Source organism: Stegodyphus dumicola, chromosome 6 (assembly GCF_044657685.1).
Source record: "Stegodyphus dumicola isolate Sdum_Otavi_A_Nest chromosome 6, ASM4465768v1".
NCBI classification, from domain to species: domain Eukaryota; kingdom Metazoa; phylum Arthropoda; class Arachnida; order Araneae; family Eresidae; genus Stegodyphus; species Stegodyphus dumicola.
Window position 1 is genome coordinate 5,622,855 of NC_140773.1, and position 22,065 is coordinate 5,644,919.

Sequence of the window (22,065 nt, forward strand, 5' to 3'; positions counted from 1 at the left end):
ATTTTCATTTTTATTAAAAAAATATCAATTTTTGCATAGGGGCCCAAGAGTTGTAGTTACGCTACTGGTCCCCTATATGCAAAATTTCAACGTTCTGAGGATACTCGTTTTTGAGTTATGCGAGATAAGTACGTGACGCCACGAAAAAAATCTCTTCAAAATACATTTTAAATCAGTTTTATAATTTTTGTGGGAAAAAGAGTCCCTTATTCTGTCCTTGCTTACGGATGTCGCGCAAAAACATCCTTAAATAGCATTGGATAAAGGTCAAAATCGATATTTTCGTTGAAATATGATACCCGGAATTTTTCATTTTTATTAAAAAAATATCAAATTTTTGCAAAAGTGCCCAAGAGTTGTAGTTACGCTACTGGTCCTCTATACAAAATTTCAACGTTCTGAGAATACTCGTTTTTGAGTTATGCGAGATAAGTACGTGCGTACAGACGCCACGAAAAAAATCTCTTCAGAATTCATTTTAAATCAGTTTTATAATTTTTTTGGGGGGAAATGAGTCCCTTATTCTGTCCTTGCTTGCGGATGTCACGCAAAAACATACTTAAATAGCATTGGATAAAGGTCAAAATCGATATTTTCGTTGCAATATGATACCCGAAATTTTTCGCGATTACAATACTTCCTTTTTACTTCATACAAGGAAGCAAAAAAGGAACCCGAGATCATTTGGATGGAAAATTGCTTTCAGGTATATCTCAGAGAGATCATATTGCCATCTATCTTGCTACATTGTTATTTGAGCACAATTGCAAAAATATGATGTGGACACCCCATGACTTCTTTGACTTAAACACTTCTTTGACTACTTAAACATGTATTCCTGCAGTTCATTTAATCTTATTTCCTCGAATTTCATTAGAGATATATTTCTCATTCAACTTATATAAAAACTGTATAAGGTATTTCTCACGCCTTTTCTCGCCTGCATTCGTGGTGTAGCGATTCTGCACGCTGGGCCGGTATTCCAGAGGTCCATGGTTCGATTCCCGGCGAAAGCAGTTGCTAATTTTTACGCTAATTAGAAAAAAAAAAAAAAAAAGCCTCTTTAACGTAATTTGAAATCTGAAACACTTCAGATTTTCTTTTTTGTCTTTTTTTTATTTATCTCTAATTTTAATAAATCTAATAAGTAATTTTTAATATAATTTTTTTGCTAAAAATAAAATTTTCGAGATCAAATTTCTACTGAAACTGTAGTTTAATTCTACAAAAGAAGTACTTCAGATTTTCTTTTTTGTCTTTTTTTTTTATTTATTTATCTCTAATTTTAATAAATCTAATAAGTAATTTTTAATATAATTTTATTGCTAAAAATAAAATTTTCGAGATCAAATTTCTACTGAAACTGTAGTTTAATTCTACAAAAGATGTACTTCAGATTTTCTTTTTTGTCTTTTTTTTTATTTATTTATCTCTAATTTTAATAAATCTAATAAGTAATTTTTAATATAATTTTATTGCTAAAAATAAATTTTCGAGATCAAATTTCTACTGAAATTGTAGTTCAATTCCATAAAAGAAGTACTTCAGATTTTCTTTTTTCAGATTTTTTTTTATTTATCTCTAATCTCAATAAATCTAATAAGTAATTTTTAATATAATTTTTTTGCTAAAAATAAAATTTTCGAGATCAAATTTCTACTGAAACTGTAGTTTAATTCTACAAAAGAAGTACTTCAGATTTTCTTTTTTGTCTTTTTTTTTTTTATTTATTTATCTCTAATTTTAATAAATCTAATAAGTAATTTTTAATATAATTTTATTGCTAAAAATAAAATTTTCGAGATCAAATTTCTACTGAAACTGTAGTTTAATTCTACAAAAGAAGTACTTCAGATTTTCTTTTTTGTCTTTTTTTTTTATTTATTTATCTCTAATTTTAATAAATCTAATAAGTAATTTTTAATATAATTTTATTGCTAAAAATAAAATTTTCGAGATCAAATTTCTACTGAAACTGTAGTTTAATTCTACAAAAGAAGTACTTCAGATTTTCTTTTTTGTCTTTTTTTTTTATTTATTTATCTCTAATTTTAATAAATCTAATAAGTAATTTTTAATATAATTTTATTGCTAAAAATAAAATTTTCGAGATCAAATTTCTACTGAAACTGTAGTTTAATTCTACAAAAGATGTACTTCAGATTTTCTTTTTTGTCTTTTTTTTTATTTATTTATCTCTAATTTTAATAAATCTAATAAGTAATTTTTAATATAATTTTATTGCTAAAAATAAATTTTCGAGATCAAATTTCTACTGAAATTGTAGTTCAATTCCATAAAAGAAGTACTTCAGATTTTCTTTTTTGTCTTTTTTTTATTTATCTCTAATTTTAATAAATCTAATAAGTAATTTTTAATATAATTTTATTGCTAAAAATAAAATTTTCGAGATTAAATTTCTATTGAAATTGTAGTTCAATTCCATAAAAGAAGTACTACAGCTTTCTTCTTTAGGGCTCCGGTGCGCTCCAGCTAGAATTATAATTTATCCTAAACACTAAGAATTACCGGAGCCCGACTCCGATGCAATTTAAGCTTTGGTTTCGCAACAATAGAAAGGAATGTAAGCCAGCCGCTATCCGACTTTCTTCGTATCCTCCAAAGAAGCAAACAGCGTTGCCATATATTACAACATATCTTGAAATTTGTTACACACTTCCAAGAATTAATAGCAGAATGCGAAAACGGCAAAAATTACGGAAAAAGAACATTCAAATCCTTGAACAGAACAGGAAAGATAAACGCGTAAACAATAATTATATGTACTGTACGTAATATTTGCTCTGTTTGGACTAGACATATCTTAAAAAAGTTGTCGAGTTATACAAAATGTCGAGATATTGGGAGTCGAGTTTGCGGGATTCTATTTAATTTTAATTAGATTTATACGCATTTTCACATTTTAGTAATTCATTTTGTTATTACACATTTAGAACATGGATGTCTAAAGTGCGGCCCAAACGCAAACTATGAAAGTATTTAAATTTACACATTTTTATTAAAAAAATAAATGTTTGAATTAGATTCGTTGGCATTTATTTTTAAATAAAAATGTACATAAAAACGTCTTAGTATATCATGATGGCAAAGTGACATTCAACTGAAAGAAAAATTTGGAATTGTTGCTTTACTGGAGTTTTATAAAAGATTACCTAACCCGCAATAAATATCATAATTTTCACAATCATGCTTTATTAATATCTTCAGCTTTTGGCAGTACCTATATTGTGAAAATTATTTTCAAGAAATTTCACTTTAGACACCCATGTTCTAAGTGTTTGATAACAAAATGAGTTACTAAAGTGAGAAAAAGCGTATAAATCTAATTAAAATTAAACACAGTAGAGTCCTGCAGACTCGACTCCCGATATCTCGACATTTCATATAACTCGACAACTTTTTACAAATACATACAAAAATAGAACAAAGATCACTGACAACATCTTGAAAATGCATTAAGAATTGCAACCTCGTCTATTGAACCCGATATCGATTTGTTGTTCAACAAAAGCAAATTCAACCATCTTCATCAATTCGAATTTTTTCCATCTTTATGAAATCCAAACTAAATGAAATGAAAACTTTTACAGGTTAATAATAAATATGTACCTATACATATCTAATTAAAATTTTAAAAATAATTATTAATAAAAAGAAGTTAATTTATTTTAATAAAACAACAAAGAGCTAATTTTTAGCAAATTTTTTTTCTTTGCCAATGCGGCCCCGCAAGTTTTTTTTCCTTTACAACGCGGTCCTCAAACGGTCACAGTTTAGATACTCATGATTTAGAAGAAGGAAGAGGAATTGAGGCATATGGATTTATGTATCGTCTGCATCATACCAAAAATCAAGAATGTTTAAAAATGTTAAAAAGAGATTGAAAACAGAACAAACTATCGTTCCTAGAAAATAAATCTGTTCTATTCCTATCACAAAATATGCGTGTTCCCTTCTGATATAATGCGAAGCATTGAAAATAGTAAAAGTACAGATTAGCGACTTTCGAGTGGTGCTGAAGACGTACACTGCGCAAAAACAAAAAATCGGACACTTCCTGTATCTCCCGTTCTACTGGGCCGATTGACGAAATTCAAATTGCGTTTTTTATGTCTCGAAGGCGCGACTTAGGATGGGTGTACTCCAACTGCGCGAATGAAAATCCCCCACCGGGTCCAGCTATAGTCCAACTGCGCTAATCAAAATTTCTTCCCGTGTATACGAGCCAGTTTCCCTTAGAAAGTCCTCCACGAAGGCATCCCTCTCCTTAGGCAGATAGCCCTCGTGTACTTTGCCATAACTCAACACACCAACACACACCAACACCAAAATTTCTTCCCCTGTTGCCTACAGGTTTACAATTTAACTTTTTCGAAGCCAATTGTAGCCAAGAGGAAAATAAAAATAAAGAAATAGAATTACATATCACAAGAACAAGTAAAAAATAAAAAAATATATACCAAGCAGGCTAATTACTTGAATAACAATAATAAATGCGAGAGCTAACAAAAAAAAAAAAAAATAAAATAAAATAAAATAAAATAAAATAAAAGGATTGGTAAACATACATATTAGCGTTACAAACATCTTTCATTTATTATAATAATATCATAAATTAAATAATTATAAAGCATACCAATCATATTTTTTATAAATTACATCAATATTAGTCAAGATGTCTGAACTAGATTGGAAAATTTAATACAGTTCACTGGCGTGCAAAAGATTATTCCATATCAGTGTTAAAGTGTGCTAAAAACATTTTTTGTTAATTAAAGTAATCATGTAAATGTTTGCAGAAATTAATTGTTAAATTTAAAAAAAGCTTAGCATGAAATCTATTATAACAACATTACTATGCGTTTGGAACACTGACGTATGAATTGTAAATAAATTAAAATTATTACGCTAAGAATTTTTTTCTAAAATTTATCTAGAAGAAAAGAATTAGATAAACAGTATTGCAAATTAATATAATCAATCAGGCCTTTCAATACATAAAAGTTTGGTTTTTTAACCAAAAATTAAAAATTGGGATGCAAAAGTTTGTGTAATATACTTGGAAATATCTGAACATATAATTAATTAGAAATGGATAATAAAATTAATAACAAGCTAATTAACAGTAACATTAAGCTTAATTTCATTCAAGCTAAAACAAGCAATCGATCAGGAGCTCCGCATAACTGACGTTTTGTTGCTATTTTACGCAGATTTGCGTATAAAATAAATATTTGCACTTGTGAAATAAGTGAATAATGTACTGATAGTCAACAGGAATTAAAATACAGTGGTCAAAAATATAACTACTTGTCAGAAGGTATGCAAAGTTGCCACGGCTAGAGAAATTGAATGATTATGGAAAACTCATAAAGTTAAGCGCTACAGTATGAAAAGAAAATTCTGGAATAAACATGTTAAGAAAATTAGATGGAGAAATAAGCCTTAATTTATTGATATCCATATAAACATTATTATGCTTTTGGAAAAAGTTACATATAATTTGCACTGAGGAATCAATCACCGAAAACGAGTTAATTTCTTTCCTTATTTTTTCTTATTAGAGGGATTTCTAAAAAGGTATGACAAGGAGAAAATTTTTGCAATATTTTTAAAGAATCCCGCAGTTCGTGGATTAGATAAGAAGGGGGGAAGGATCTTAGATCAAATTTACCCTATCCTTAGGATCAAATTTACCTTATCCCGATCGTACCCTATCCTTAGGATACGTATGAGACTTATATGTAGCATTTGTTTTAACATAAGTCTTTTGGCACAAAAATTGTACTTTTCCTGAAATAACATACCAATTTCTTTCATTCGACTCAAATGATGCCAGATTGCAAAGTTTTGTAAAAATCGCACGAGTAATTTTTAAAAAAATTGGCTCTCAAAATTTTAGCTGCTCCATGTTAATTGAATTTGGTATATATATTTATTAATATCTCTTTTTTATTAAACTTTTTTTTTATTCTTCCTTTCACATTTCGAAATTTAGGTTCATTCCAAATCAAATTCCCCCATTTTTTATGATTTATTTTTTTAATTTGTATTTTTAAACAAATTTTATAAATTTTTCGAAACAAATTTTGAATTCTGACCTATAAAATTTTTACCATCATCTTAAAGTAGTTGTGTTTCTAAGCATATCTACAAAAATCAGAGTTTTTTTTTTTATTCAGAATTTCCTAAGATATACGTAAATTTACACATTTGGGCGTTTTGAAATTTGGCATATTTGTTATAAGCGATAATAACGCCAAATGTGATTTATGCACTTTGTTAAAATTAGTTGAAAGTAAGAATGATGACTTTTTCCAGCTGCTGTATAGTTAAAAAAAGGAACGGAAAATAGATTGCTATAAATTAAGAAGTTCGCCGAGTGAATTAATCTTGGCCCAAACTGGGGGGAAAAAAAAAAAAAAAGCGCCAAGGTGGATTTTTTAAAATTTCTCCATAAATTTTTTCATAAAAAATTAGAAAATTTAATATCTAGTCATAATTTAAGTCGTAGAATCGAAATATGGAGGGAAAAAATTGGTACGTTATTTCAGAAAAATTCCGATTTTGTGTCAAAATACCTATATCATAACAATGCTATATATAAATTTAATATATATCCTAAGTCGCGTTTTCGAGACATGAAAAATGCAAGTTGAATTTCGTCAATCGGCCCAGTAGAACGGGGAATAAAGAACTTTTCCCACCCTTTTTTTGCGCAGTGTAAAAACGTATGCACGTCTGTGTATACACGCACACATACAGGCACATACATAAGTCCCCACATACATACATGAGTCCACACATACATATACACATATAAACACATACATACATACGTCCGAACATACTACATACATATATGCACATACATACATACGTCCGAACATACTACATACATATATGCACATACAGTGGATGGACAAAAATATGGAAACACCTTGTGAAATGCATGTTTGAAAAGAAAGATTGATTTTAATGAAATATGTAGGTGGCGCTGGCGTTTTTGACTACTGACGCCACCTATACAACTTCGTAAATGTGCTAAAACAGTTCAGTTGTTGTCGGAGTACTGTTATGTGAGATTGTCATTGCATTATGTCAGAGTTAACAGACTTCGAACGTGGGCAAATTGTTGGAGCACGTATGGTAGGTGCTTCCGTAAGCAAAGTAGCCGAGGTGTTTAGTGTTTCAAGAGGTACTGTATCGAAGATTTATTCCGCATATTTGAAAAGCGGGAAAACATCATCTGTTAAATCACAGCGCGGACGAAAGTGTGTCCTGAGTGATCGTGACAGACGATCATTAAGGGCAATTGTGACGAAAAATAAGAAGACCACAGCTGCAAAAGTTACTGCTGAAATGAATGTTGTGTTACCGAACCCTGTGAGTACCAAAACAATTAGAAGGGAGCTTCATAAACAGGGAATTGCTGGCCGTGCTGCAATTGAGAAGCCACTCATCAGTGATGCTAATGCCCGTAACAGGAAAAGGTGTTGTTTAAGTCATAAAGCCTGGACTATAGAGCAGTGGAAGCGAGTAATATGGTCTGACGAGTCTTCTTTCACATTGTTTCCCACTTCTGGCCGAGTTTACGTCTGGAGAACGCCATCTCAAGCCTATAATACAGACTGCTTGTTGCCAAGAGTGAAACATGGCGGGGGTTCTGTTATGGTTTGGGCAGCCATATCGTGGTTCTCTGCTAGCCCCATGATAACTGTGTCAGGGCACATGACTGCCAAGACTTATGTGAGCATTTTGGCCGATCAAGTTCATCCCATGGTACAAACCTTGTTCCCCGATGGTGAGGGTGTCTTCCAAGACGACAAAGCACCTGTTCACGCAGCTCACATTGTCCAGGACTAGTTTCCTGAGCACGAGGATGAGTTGTCCCATCTCCCCTGGCCACCATAGTCACCAGACCTGAATATTATCGGACCTTTGCGGTCTACATCGGAACGGAAAGTGCGTTCTCGTTATCCACCGCCAACATCGTTATCTGAACTTGCCACCGTTTTGCAGGAAGAATGGTATAATATTCCCTTGGCAAACATACAGGAACTGTATTTATCCATTTCGAGAAGACTGCAAGCTGTTTTGGATGCCAAAGGGTTTCCTACACCATATTAAGCAAAGAAACATGTTTTTTTTAAAGGTGTTTCCATATTTTTGTCCAACCCCTGTACATACATACATACATACGTCCACACATACATACATTTCTGACTACAGTCCCGGTAATAGAAGAGTACCGTTATTGTTCAATATTAGTTATTGTTCGATATTTTACACTTTTGTCAGTATTTTTTAATTAATATTCTTGTACATCTGAAAACAAAAAAAGAAAAAATTCTCAGAATTTATAATTTGAACTTACCTTGAAGATTTAGGCTCAAAAACCATGATCTGTCACTCTTGTCAGGAAAACTCTGGTCAAGGATGGAATCAGCGGAAAACTAGTGATGCACCTCCCTTTACGTCAGAAGCAGCGAATCTGCTGTAAAAACTAACCACGTCGGGAAGCACAAAGCTTGGACCCACATAGCAATACGACCCAACCCCGGAAGTGAGTAATTTATGAGGTGGGGTGAATTTCCCTTTCGGTCAAGAAGTCTTAAATGGAGCAGTTTTAACTAAAGATGATAAGAAACAACTACAGGATAAGAAATTTCTCTGAATACACGTCAGTGTGGTACTGAAAATAATTCTAGAATCTAGGATCGTATCTTTTCTTCTGGCATCAACTTCTAAGAGTTCTAACCAGTAGTTAAACATTTTACCAAAAACCATTAGTAATCATAATAAAATAAGAGATGTATTGAAAAATACACCATACTCGAAGGCGAGATCGATGGCCTGAGATAAACTCAGTAAATAATCTAGCGCGCTGGAGATAAAGATGTTTTTTTTTTCGTATAGTATTGCCATTCTTCGCCTTGAAATCGTTCAGTTATTAATCAAAAATTCGTTAAAGTAGTACAAAATATGAAATCGATAATAAAGTGAATTCTAAATCCCAAATTAGGGCTTCTAAATGCCCATAATCGGTGGAGGATCACGTTATTCAAAATTGGATGGCTCTAGGTACCGTTGTTTTAAGACAGTGCGAGACACATACAAACATTTATGTAAATTCTTTATTATACAACTTGTTGAGATGTAACACAGGGGGATAATATTTGGTGCCGACAACTTGAAAAGTCAAGCGGACATTTAAAGTTTTCGACGCAAAACGCCCTTTTGGCTGAAAATAATAATAATAATAATAATATATAATGTTGTATGATCTTAAATTCATTTAGTGCGAAAACAAGTTACTACTACTTGCGCAATTACTGCAAATATATATATAAAACTGAAAGCTTTTCAGATTTTATATTACGCCCCAGAAGGGTGTTTTTTAACGTCTTGTATGTTACCTTTACTCTTTATTAAATATCATGTTCTTCATACTTAAACCATAAAAATCAATTCAATAGCAGTATCACAAAATGTTTAAAAGAGCATATCTAAGGAATTCCCGATAGACAGTCTCGTACGCTAGAGATTTTTTTTTTTTTTTCCGGTAATAGTTTTCAGTTATATGATTACAGTTTATTTATTTATTTATTTTTTTTTTTGATAGAAAATCATAAATCATTAGAGACAGACCGAGTTCTTCTTTTAAAAAAATAACTTTTCTTAGATGCGAATTTAATGAAAAAGCATCTGAATTAAAAAGAGGGATTAACGATTTTCAAGAAATAAAGCTATGAATTTTAAAGGTGGCGAGGTGTAGTGGTGTATTTAATTATGGCAAAGCACACTAGGGCTACCTGCCTAAGGGAAGGGATGCCTTCGTGGAGGACTTTCTAAGGGAAACTGGCTCGTATACACGTTACGCATGGGGAAAAACACGAAAACGCCCATGCAGCCAATCCGTTCGCGGGATTCGAACCTCGGACCGAACTACCAGTGTTCAGCGACTTTACCGCTCGGCCGCTGGTGGGCCGAATTTTAAAGAATATTATACCATTAATTTCATGTAAAATAGACCAGCCTGTTGAAATTCATCAAATTTCTATACCTAATTTACATAAAAAGAAAAATTTATTTGCAGAAGTAAGATAATAAAAATAATATCTATATGTAGTTTAGAACAGTGTTTCTCGACTGGATTTACTCCAAGAACCGGTAAAATATTTCGGTATGTTCTCGCAGACCGATAAGTTTAATAATTCGACCCACTGGCATAATTTTTTGACAGATAGCTGGATATTTCGCGGACCGGCGGTTGAGAAACACTTGTTTAGAACACATTTTCCGTCTTGTGCTAATTAACACTCCTTTTGTAGTATGAAGTTTATTAGCACACTGGGTGCGTAATCTAGAGGTCCAAGTTCGAGTCCCGGCGACGGCAATGGCGTAGCTAAGATGGGGCAAGGAGAGAGTTCTGTCACCGGGAGTAGCTAGGGTTCCCACCTCTCCCGATTGAGCCCTGAAAATTAAAATCTCCCGGCTCCCGGAAGGAATTTAAAATAAATATTACTCTCCCGGAATATCAAGTTTCTCGAAAATAACGACACAATGCGCACGGACGAAATGGTTGAGAACATCGAAAATCACGCGACCACGCACAGCAGCCAAAGAACGTCTATGTCAATAACATATTTGCAGCAGATTGATTTGCGGTGAGTAATTAGGGCCTTAGCGAATGAATAGTGGTTTCATGCCGGCGTGTCGCGTGCACGTGCCCTCATCTCCCCTCACCCTCTCATTTTCAAGCCATTCTTTCATCTCTCCAAAACTAGTAACAAGTTTCCCATTTTTCTATAGGGATGCTCTAAATCAGAAAATACCATAATTTATTTTTGACTTTTTAATAGACATATAACTATATTAAATATATTATGATTTTTTATAAAAAATTCACATTTAAATATTTAATATAAGTTAACTTATATTTTAACAATCAAGAAAATAAGTATAAAAAGAAAAATTGTGAAGGGGTCGTTTTAGATAAGGTCATAGAAGAGTCCGGTATAGTGTAACAAATATTTATTAACAGGTTTAAGTTACACACGGACATTACATTTAACTTTAAGAAAAATTACAGAGCAAGATCTGGTACAACCTATCAAGTGGGAGCCTTGGCTTTTACTGAAGTACTTCTCTGGCTACTCTACAGAGGAAGATTTGGTACAACCTATCAAGTGGGAGCCTTGGCTTTTACTGAAGTACTTCTCTGGCTACTCTACAGACCAAGATTTGGTACAGCCTATCAAGTGGGAGCCTTGGCTTTTACTGAAGTACTTCTCTGGCTACTCTACAGAGCAAGATTTGGTACAGCCTATCGAGTGGGAGCCTTGGCTTTTACTGAAGTACTTCTCTGGCTACTCTACAGAGGAAGATTTGGTACAACCTATCAAGTAGGAACCTTGGCTTTTACTGAAGTACTTCTCTGGCTACTCTACAGAGCAAGATTTTGTACAGCCTATCAAGTGGGAGCCTTGGCTTTTACTGAAGTACTTCTCTGGCTACTCTACAGAGCAAGATTTGGTATAGCCTATCGAGTGGGAGCCTTGGCTTTTACTGAAGTACTTCTCTGGCTACTCACCAGAGGGCAGCCTTGTTGTTACAGTTAGTCCAACACTTGATGTTAAAGAATGGTTACAAAATACAATTAAGGAAATGCATTTATAGAATAAGATTTTTTTTAAATGGCTTTAATAATTAAAGGACTTAAAATAGAAAAATGTTATCCTACAGTTTTATGATAACTGGGGCATTCAAAAATTCTCTTTACGGAACTGATCTACAGTTTTATGTAAGAAATTTTGCATTAAATAAAACACAGTTAATAAATTCAGATGTCTTCATTAGTGCATGATGTGTGTGTGTATTTTGTGTGTGTATTTAATTATGGCAAAGCACACTAGGGCTATCTGCCTAAGGGGAGGGATGCCTTCGTGTAGGACTTTCTAAGGGAAACTGGCTCGTATACACATTACACATGAGGAAAAACTACGAAAACACTCATGCAGCCAGCCCGTTCGCGGGATTCGAACCTCGGACCGAACTACCAGTGTTCAGCGACTTTACCGCTCGGCCGCTGATGGGCCATTAGTGCATGATGAAACTCGGCAACATGGAAAACAAACGAGAAATAAACGATATATAATGGGGAGAAAGGACCTATGCTTTGATTCAGAAGTCCTAAATCTTACGTTGTGTTTCATTCTTTTCAGCACGTTAGCTTTATTTTTTGGAACATACTCTTGACGTTAGTGCCTAATAGGTAAAAGCCTGAAGATATTGAAGGCTTATATATGAGTCTCTTATAAGTTCTTTTTTCAACACTTCAATTTAAATGTTTGTGAAAACTGTTAACTTTGATTTGTGTTCTATTTCAGTTAAGTGAACTTGTTAAATAAAAATTTCATAATTATTCTAACTTATGATTTTTTAATAAAACTGTGCTAAATAGAGAACAGTGTATTTAAACGCTTCAACTCTGTTAAATGCACACCATATCAATTACAAATAACGGTACTAACATGTACCCAATTTTCCCGCAAACTCGCCAATCGCTGCCACTAATACAGGGTGTTTATAAAGTCCCGGACCCATTTTGATGTTTAATAACTCATAATGAAGATATAAACAAACTTATGACATTTATTGATGGAATAACTTATATATTTTTCTTTTCAGGTTTGAATATCTTTACTTTTGTAAATATCGTCTGCGCGTGTGTTTAATTTCAGATAATTTAATTTTCCAGTCTAAATAAATATCTGTACCTGAATATCGTCTGCTTATTAATTGCATTTTTCTCTCTTTTGTTTTTGGCCTCTTTCTGGCATTGTTAATCGCCATAATGTGCGCACATGGGAATCTGAAAACCCCCATGAATACCGTGAGGCACAAAGGCATTCCCCAAAGGTTAATGTGTGGTGTGGACTAACGCACGACCGTGTCATTGAGCCTTTCTTTTTACAGGAAAGACGGTCTCATCAGTCGCATACTTAGACATGTTGGAAAAAACTTCGTATTTCCACAACTAGAAGAGCTTCAGCCACACGTCTTTTAGCAACAAGATGGTGCACCACCTCATTGGGATACCATCGTTCGTAGTTCTTCTAATGACCATTTTACAGGAAGGTGGATTGGGCGAGGAGGTCCAATTCTTTGGACACCCAGATCACCTGATATAACGCTTCTGGACTTTTTCCTTTGGGGATTTGTAACGTACAACGTTTACAGGAGGAGAGTGTCGAACATGGATGACCTAAAAGCCAGAATGACAACCGCAATAGCCTCTGGATGCCGACATGCTTGCCGGTACCTGGCGTGAAATTGAATATCGACTTGATATTCTCCGTGCGACGAAGGGGGCACACGTGGAAGTTCATTGACAAGGATCATGAAACTTTTTGAGTCTATCTAACCATTTATGTTATTAATTTTAATCTATCTTTATGATTTTATGAGTTATTAAACATCAAAATGGATCCGGGACTTTATAAACACTCTGTATTTTGTCAACATAACGCAGGAAAAATAGTTGCTATTTAAAAATAAAATGGTGGTGCACTGAATATTACATAAAACAGCAACGAATAAATGAAGTTAGAAACCCAAGAAACAACTGTAATAAAACATTTTCTACTTTCTCGATTTGTTTTAACTTAACAAGAACATTAGAGAACTACAGAATTCTAGGCATCGCAGAGCAACTTGGCACTGTTCTCCATGTACACATCTACATGTTTTAAAAATATGTCTTAAAAAGAAAAAAAATCAGAGAATTGCACTTGTTCGGAGAAAACTAATATTACATTCCCTGAGAACAACAGTTCATAAACTACTTTCGAGCCGTGAAATTTCTGTAATAATGTAACATTGCAGATAAATAATGCTAGGTAAATTCATCTATTTGAACACTTTACTAACAATTCTTTACAGTATATTTCCGTACAACTTGATCGTTTGCAAAATACAGCTTCATGGGATGTGCATTCCTACACTAAGCAAAACGCCATATTTTTGAAAAAAAAATTTCACTTTTTCTCTTTCATTAGTGGACAAACTCCACAGGTGCATTATGATTCATCACAAGGAAACAACTTCACTATTCTGAAACTATGTATGCAACAATTAGTGGGTTGCCAGATAAAATACATTGTCATAAAATTATGGGTTACATACTTCGGCGGCATAGCGCTTTACACAGTGATTCTTGTTACGGTTATTGCCCAGTAATTGGATGGATAATTTGATAGTATCAAAATATGTTTTAAAAATGCATGTGTTCAAATGCACTTTTTTATTCTAAAAATTGCAATATCGATGTCTACACATTTTTCTACTTTTCTCTTTTCTTTTTATATGACTGTCACTATTTATTATTCAATAAATTTTAAGGCTACATGTCATAATATACTTTGCAAGGTTTCAGCGGTTCAGATAATATTTTGACGGTTGTTTAGCTGCTAATTCTTATGCAAGTACTTTTAACATAGTTGTTGTCTAAATTCTCTTTCCATTCTACGTAAGTCTGTTTGTTTATCTCTGTAATAAGTCTTTCATTATCTAGTTTATTAGTTTTAATATTTTTCACTCAATTACATTAGCAGAATCTAATTCGTTGATACCTTGTTGCTGTTTAATTTCTACCATATTATTGATGACTTTAGCAAAATGAGTTTCAAAACCAATGAAATATGACATATTTTAATATTGACCTCACATTGGTTGCCATTAATTCATATCATGTTTTACATATATTTTTGATAATATTTCTAATTTTTATTATTCTAATTTTTATTATTCTAAATTTTTATTATTTTATTATTCTTTTTATTATTTCAGTATTTTATTTCTAATTTATTTTATAATTCTCTTTTTATTATTCTATTTATTTTCTAATTCTTATTATTTCTAATTTTTATTTATAAATGCGCCTACTTTAACGGACTTAAATAATTATTTTTATTATTATTTAAGTCCGTTAAAGTAGGCGCATTTTCTTTTGTTGCAGCTTTAATGGCTTGTGAAAAAATGTAAAGTAACTAATAACTTCTTAATTGTCAGAAAAACTTTGCTAAATACACTGGTTATCATAAATTAAAGAAAAATCACAAAAATCGTGATTACTGAAAACGTTACACGTAGAATTTAATGAAACTTACCCACAATATAGAACACATAGTAAGGTATCAAATAACATAAAAAGAAATTACCAGACAAATATGGTAGTATAGAAATTAGCACATGTATAAAATGAACAAATCGAAGGTGTCAGTTTGCTAAAGGAAAGGTACCTTCAATATGGAATATGATCGCCTCTAGAAGCAATACAGCACATACAGTGATGTGTGATGCTTTCAATTACGCGGTCTATCAGTTCCATAGGAAGCGAGAGCCATTGCTCGTGCAAAGCAATTGCAAGCGCGACAAGGGTCTGAGGGGGCGGATTGAGAGCAGCTAGACGTTTCCCTAAAGCATACTAAACGTGCTCGACAGGATTCAAGTCCGGGGATCGAGCTGGCCATTCCATGCGCATAATTGTTTCCTGTTGAAGATAATCATCTACGATGCAAGCCCTGTGTGGTCTTGCGTTGTGATCCTGTAACAGGAAAGCATCACCTATTGCCCCGGCATTATGGCGCACATAAACATTAAGGATGTCATCTCTATAAACCTGAGCACAAACGGTTCCCCTTGGAAAGACATGGAGGTCTGTGTGTCCACCCAAAGAGATGCCACACCAAACACAGACACTGCCCCTTCCGTATGCATCTCTTTCACGGATGTTTGACGGATGATAACGGGTTCTAGGTTCTCTCCATATCAAATAACGCCTACTGTCGCTTTCTAGACTAAACCTGGACTCATCCGTAAAGAGAACCGCCCTCCATTGATCAGGCGTCCAGTGGACATGTTGTCGTGCCCACTGAAAACGGTCCCTCCTATGGCGTGACGTGAGCGGCACACAAATGGCCGGTAGCCTCGCATACAGACCACCTTCGTGAAGCCTTCTACACATAGTTGACGTTGACACGAACCTTCCGGTGGCTGCAGCAAGGGAGGATCTAAGAAGAGTCGGAGTAGCGGTTCTATTCCTGCGTGCACATAATGTCAAATATCGGTCATCGGCGCTCGTCGTAGCAGTTGGCCGTCCTTCGCTGAACCTCCTAGATGCCGAATCTGTGGTTTGAAACTTCCTCCAAAGTCTATGAACCACAGAAGGACTCACATTTAGCCATCTGGCCACTTCTGTTTGACTTTGTCCTACCTCTAGTCTCCCTATGGCTCTCCATCGCAGTTCTGCAGGCAAATGATGCCTGGAGATCATTGTTACGAATTGGCTATCTCCGATTTCTGATGTCACAGTGAAATATGTGGGCTTGCTCTCAAACATGGACTTTTATGCTCCTCGCAGATGACGTATTCCGAAAGCAGCGCCACTAATTTGCATATCGTAGTTTTACTCAGCTACTCTTATTTGACAACATATTCAAATTATACACGGTTTGGAGGCCCACCAGCGGCCGAGCGGTAACGTGGCTGTAATGACCTTACGGATGAATAAGGCACCATAAGGAAAACGACACCAACATTTATTAAAAATTAACTTTCAAAGAATAATAGTAAAAAATTAACATTTAAAGAATAACGGCAAACTCGGAGCACTACCTCGCTCCTACAACATAATTAACCTACCACCTGCCTCCTCTGAGGCTAACATGCAACTGTTGTCTCTCTCACTTGCTGGGCTCTGCCAGGCAGCTGATTGGCTCACCGCTGCCAGATACATGACACCCCCCCCGGTAAGATTGTGCTACGCCAAAGCGAAGCAGAATCTGAAAACTGAACCAGCAAATACAAACTTAAATTGTATACTCCACATACCAAATTAATTCAAAATATATGAACATGTATACATGATGTAATAACATGCTTTGAAATAAATGCAATAAACATTCATCTCACAACAGATGAACAGATGGCTTGATACAATACCGGAGTTCTGTAATAAAACATATATGCAATACTATTTCTAAACACACTATTATAATGCAATATTAAATGGAAACCAGTAATTTGATTTTCAAAAGAGATGGAAAGTAGCTCTCGTACAATTCCGGAACAAAATAAAGTAACTAATGCAAAGTTTTAAAACATATTAGTTCATACTTAGTTCACACCTATTTCATTCCCCCACTAGTCTTGAAAGACCATCTGCATTTTTTAATTGTGCACCAGAGCAATGAGAAATATGAATATTATAGCGCTGAAGTGCCATTGCCCACCTCTGTAATTTGGCTGAATGCGGTGCCGACTTATACAAATATAATAATGGATTATGGTCTGTGATCAGCTCGATATTCGATCCAAACACCCAACACTCGAACTTTTTTAATGACCACACAACGGCATAAGCCTCGCGTTCAATAGTTGACCAGTTCTGCTGAGTTTTCGAAAGTTTTTGACTGGCAAAGCTGATAGGATGCAAACTGCCTTTGCTGTCTCGTTGTGACAAGCAAGCACCAACACCATATGAACTAGCATCACACTGTATGGTGTAAGGTTTTTCTGGTTCTGGAGTGTACAGTTTTGGTGCTTCACACAGTCGACGTTTCAGTTCTTGAAATGCTGATTCCTCAACAGCAGTCCATGGAATTATCTCAGGAATTTTCTTTTTTGTAAGCTCCGTCAATGGGCGAGCTATTTCTGCATAATTCTTTATGTAATCACGATAATAGTTGAATAAGCCTAATGCACTCTTTAGAGCAGTCTTTATTTTAGGACTTTTTATAATTTCAATGGCTTGTAATTTTTCAGGATCAGGTTGATGTCTTCCAGCTCCTATTATATGTCCTAGATACTTTATCTCCGAACGTGCAAAAACACATTTCTTCACGTTCACCGTAAACCTGAGATCACTTAATGTAGTTAGCACAGCATCTAAATGTTTGAGATGCGAATTCCAATCTGGTGAAAAGATAGCAATATCATCAATATATGCTTCGCAAAAATCACTATGTTTTCTTAAGGCATCATTCATCACTCGCTGAAAAGTAGAAGCTGCATTTTTTAATCCAAAAGGCATCACTTTCCAACGATATTGGGAACGATGTGTCTTGAATGATGTTAAATCACGACTTTCTTCTTCTAAAGGTATTTCCCAGTAACCTTTCAAGACATCTAAACAAGTAATAACATTCGCGTGTCCAATTTTATTGATTAGATCAGTCACATTCTCCACTGGAAAATCAACAGGCTTGGTTACTTGATTCAACAACCTGAAATCAATACATAAACGCATACTTCCGTCTTTCTTGGCAACACATACGACCGGGTATGCTATTTCAGCTTCACTTGGCTCAATAAGACCCAAGCTCTCCAATTCCTCGATCTGTTTATCTACTTCAGGTTTCAAAGATTCTGGGATCTTATAGATATATGGCTTTTTTCTTTCAGCTCCAGGTAACAACCGAATTCTATGTTCACCAACTCTGGCTATTTGGATCTCCCCAGCAAATAACGCGATGTGCTTGAGTAAGAGCTCGTGTAATTCCTTTTGTTTGCTATCCTCTAAATGACTAATATCCACCTCGATGTTCCTTCTAGTTACTGCGCAATCTCCTTTATTTGGAGTGGTATGAATTTCCCCAAACTCAGAATCATCTTCAAATATCACTCCCACAGTTTGTGCTCGAACATAAAATTTTCTTATTTTGTTCACATGAACATGCCTCACACTCCCATCGGGTAATTTAACTTTGTAAGAATGAGGATTTACTCTTTCAACAATTTCACCTGGACCTGTCCACCTAGCATATAGCTTGTTGCTAGAGTCTGGTATAAGTAAATATACTAGATCACCATTTTTAAATTCTTTCAAACTTTTGCGACGGTTAAAATAATATGCATAAGCTTCTTGTTTTTCCGCGGCAGATAAAGAAGCGAGCTCAGATGCTTTCTCTAAATTTATCTTTAATTCTTGTAGATAATCAACTGCTGAATTACTCAGATTAAGAGGTAATGGTATTTCACCGGACCATGATGATTTTAACACAGCTAAGGGACTTCTAGCTTCACGACCGTACATAAGCATAAATGGAGATACACCGGTAGTGCAATTTGGAACTTCACGATACGCAAAAAGTAAATAAGGTATGTGCTTGTCCCAATTAACAGGATCTGTGCGAATTACATGATGTAACATTTGTTTAAATACCCGATTCCATTTTTCCATTGAGCCGTTTGATGCTGGGTAACCAGGTGTCGAAAAACGAGGATGAGTTCCTAACCTTTTTTCGAATTCTTGAGTTAATTGTGAGGTAAAATTAGTGCCTTGATCACTACAAATTATTTCTGGAATACCGGTTCTCATAAAAATATCTAAAAGAGCCTCACAAGTAGCTTTAGCAGAAAGACTTTTTAAAGGTATGACTTCTGGCCATTTTGAATGATTATCTATCAAACACAAACAATATTTATGTTTCCTTCCTGAAGGAGGTGAAATTTCACAAATAATATCTATATTTACTGTATGAAAGGGATATGGCGCGCGAACAATAGGAGTAATCGGAATTTTATCCGATTGTCTTTCCGGACTTTTTAATTGACATCTTTCGCATGTTCTACAATAATTTTCTACATCTTTGGATATGTTCGGCCAATAAAATGAAAGCTTAATTCTTTCTTTAGTTTTCCTCATACCTAAATGATTTCCGAATATAGAATCATGAGCTAATTGAAGGACTTTATTTCGATAATTCTCGGGCTGCTAACTGTTGTATGTTTTCCCCACAAATTTTTTCTTTATGAAATAATAATTCGTCCTGTAAAAAGAAATTATTCTTTCCTACTTCTGCGTCCTTAAAAGAATTTATTAACGTTTGGCAGTTTCTCTGATCGACCTTAAATTTATTCGATTCCGAATAACTGTTTAGTCTTTCATCATTCTGATTCGCAATTGAGCTATAAAAAAGATTTACATTTGACAGTTCAACGGCGCCAACCTCAAGATGTTTTTGTTTATGAGTTTCCGGTTTCGTCTCGGGGAAGACTGTTGATTCATTCTCGTCTTCAAATATGCGATCCCACACATCTGGTGTAATTAAACATTGGACATTTAGCTTATCTGTCAACGCGAAAAGAGCTTCTACGCGCGAATATAGACAACTGTTTGGTTTTTTTGTAATAAATGGGAATAGTTGCTAACGTTGCCTCTATGACGTCGCCAAATGCGGAACTTAAAATGATTTTACCCTTACTTTCTATTTTTAAATCAGGAATTAATGTAGTGTTCAAAATTGGTATTTCCGTACCTGAATCTTTTATAGCTTCTACTTGCTTCCCTGCAATGTAAATAGTAATCTTTTCCAAGGAATAAAAATTAAGTTTTCCGTCGGAACACTCGGGTTTTTGTAAATGTTTAGAATTTACATTTGTAACAACCGCATTGTCCTTCGGTTTAGTTGAAGTGTTAACTTTCGGTTTGACCGGGATATTATCGTTCTGTTTATTGGACTTCTCAAATTTATTTCGCCTGTTCGGGCAATCCTTAGCCAAATGTAAACTGCTACTACACACGTAACATTCTCGCGGTTTAAACGAATGTTTCTGTTCATTTACCACTAAATCTTTTCTTAGCGCTGGTGGAATATATTTAGAGTTTTTTTTGTATGAATCACGAAAATTAGCGCGTTTTTCACCTCTTATGTCATCAAAAGATTTACCTTTTGCGATGAAATAAGTGTCGCATTCCTTCGCTAGTTCTTCTGGACGTAGCCAACTTTCACCTTGTCGAACTGCAACATGGCACGCTAAATCACTATCCAATGTTTGAAAAAGTTTGTCAGAAATTATTAAGTTAATTAAAGACTCAAAATCATTGACGTTTCTACTTTTACAATAATGGATCCAACATGATCTTAAACGAGAGGCGAACTGCAAATGAGTTTCCCCCGTCAACCTTTGAGCTTGGCGAAAATTTTCTAAACATATAATTGGCGATGGTTCATATTTCTTAAGAATTAAAGATTTAATTTTTTCATAATCTTTCAAATCATCATCTTTAATATATACTAGAATATTAGAAGATTTATCACCTATCAGTTTAAGTAAAATTTCAGACTTAAACTCATTTGGTACGTTCTTATGCTTAAAAGCCCTTTCTATGGAATCAAAAAATAAGTTCCATGCTTCACCCTTTTTAGGTAGAGAAATCGATAATGCCTGTACAGCTTTCAAAAGCTTATCTAATGAAAGTGTATTTTCTACGTTATTACTAGATTCGTTGCTACTTTCGATTTGCATTAAACGCAATTTCACAATTTCTTCTGACTTTTTCCTTTCTTCAACCGTAGTATTAAGAAATTCAATAACAAAATCTTTATCTTTCAAATATTCTTTAGAACTTAAAAGCTTATCTTTTAATTCTACAACTTTTAAACTAGAATCGGCTTCTTCACCTAGTTCCTTCAACACCGAAATCAAATCACTTTTAACTACTCCTTTAAACATATTTAAAAGAAATTTTCCTTAAAGTTACAACAAAAATTTATCACCTTTTCTCCAAAATTCAGTCGGCTTCGTTAGATCTGGTTCTCGTAAGAGAGCGTGCTGTAATGACCTTACGGATGAATAAGGCACCATAAGGAAAACGACACCAACATTTATTAAAAATTAACTTTCAAAGAATAATGGTAAAAAATTAACATTTAAAGAATAACGGCAAACTCGGAGCACTACCTCGCTCCTACAACATAATTAACCTACCACCTGCCTCCTCTGAGGCTAACATGCAACTGTTGTCTCTCTCACTTGCTGGGCTCTGCCAGGCAGCTGATTGGCTCACCGCTGCCAGATACATGACAGTCGCTGAACACTGGTAGTTCGGTCCGAGGTTCGAATCCCGCGAACGGGCTGGCTGCATGGGCGTTTTCGTGGTTTTCCCCATGTGTAACGTGTATACGAGCCAGTTTCCCTTAGAAAGTCCTCCACGAAGGCATCCCTCCTCTTAGGCAGATAGCCCTCGAGGCTTTG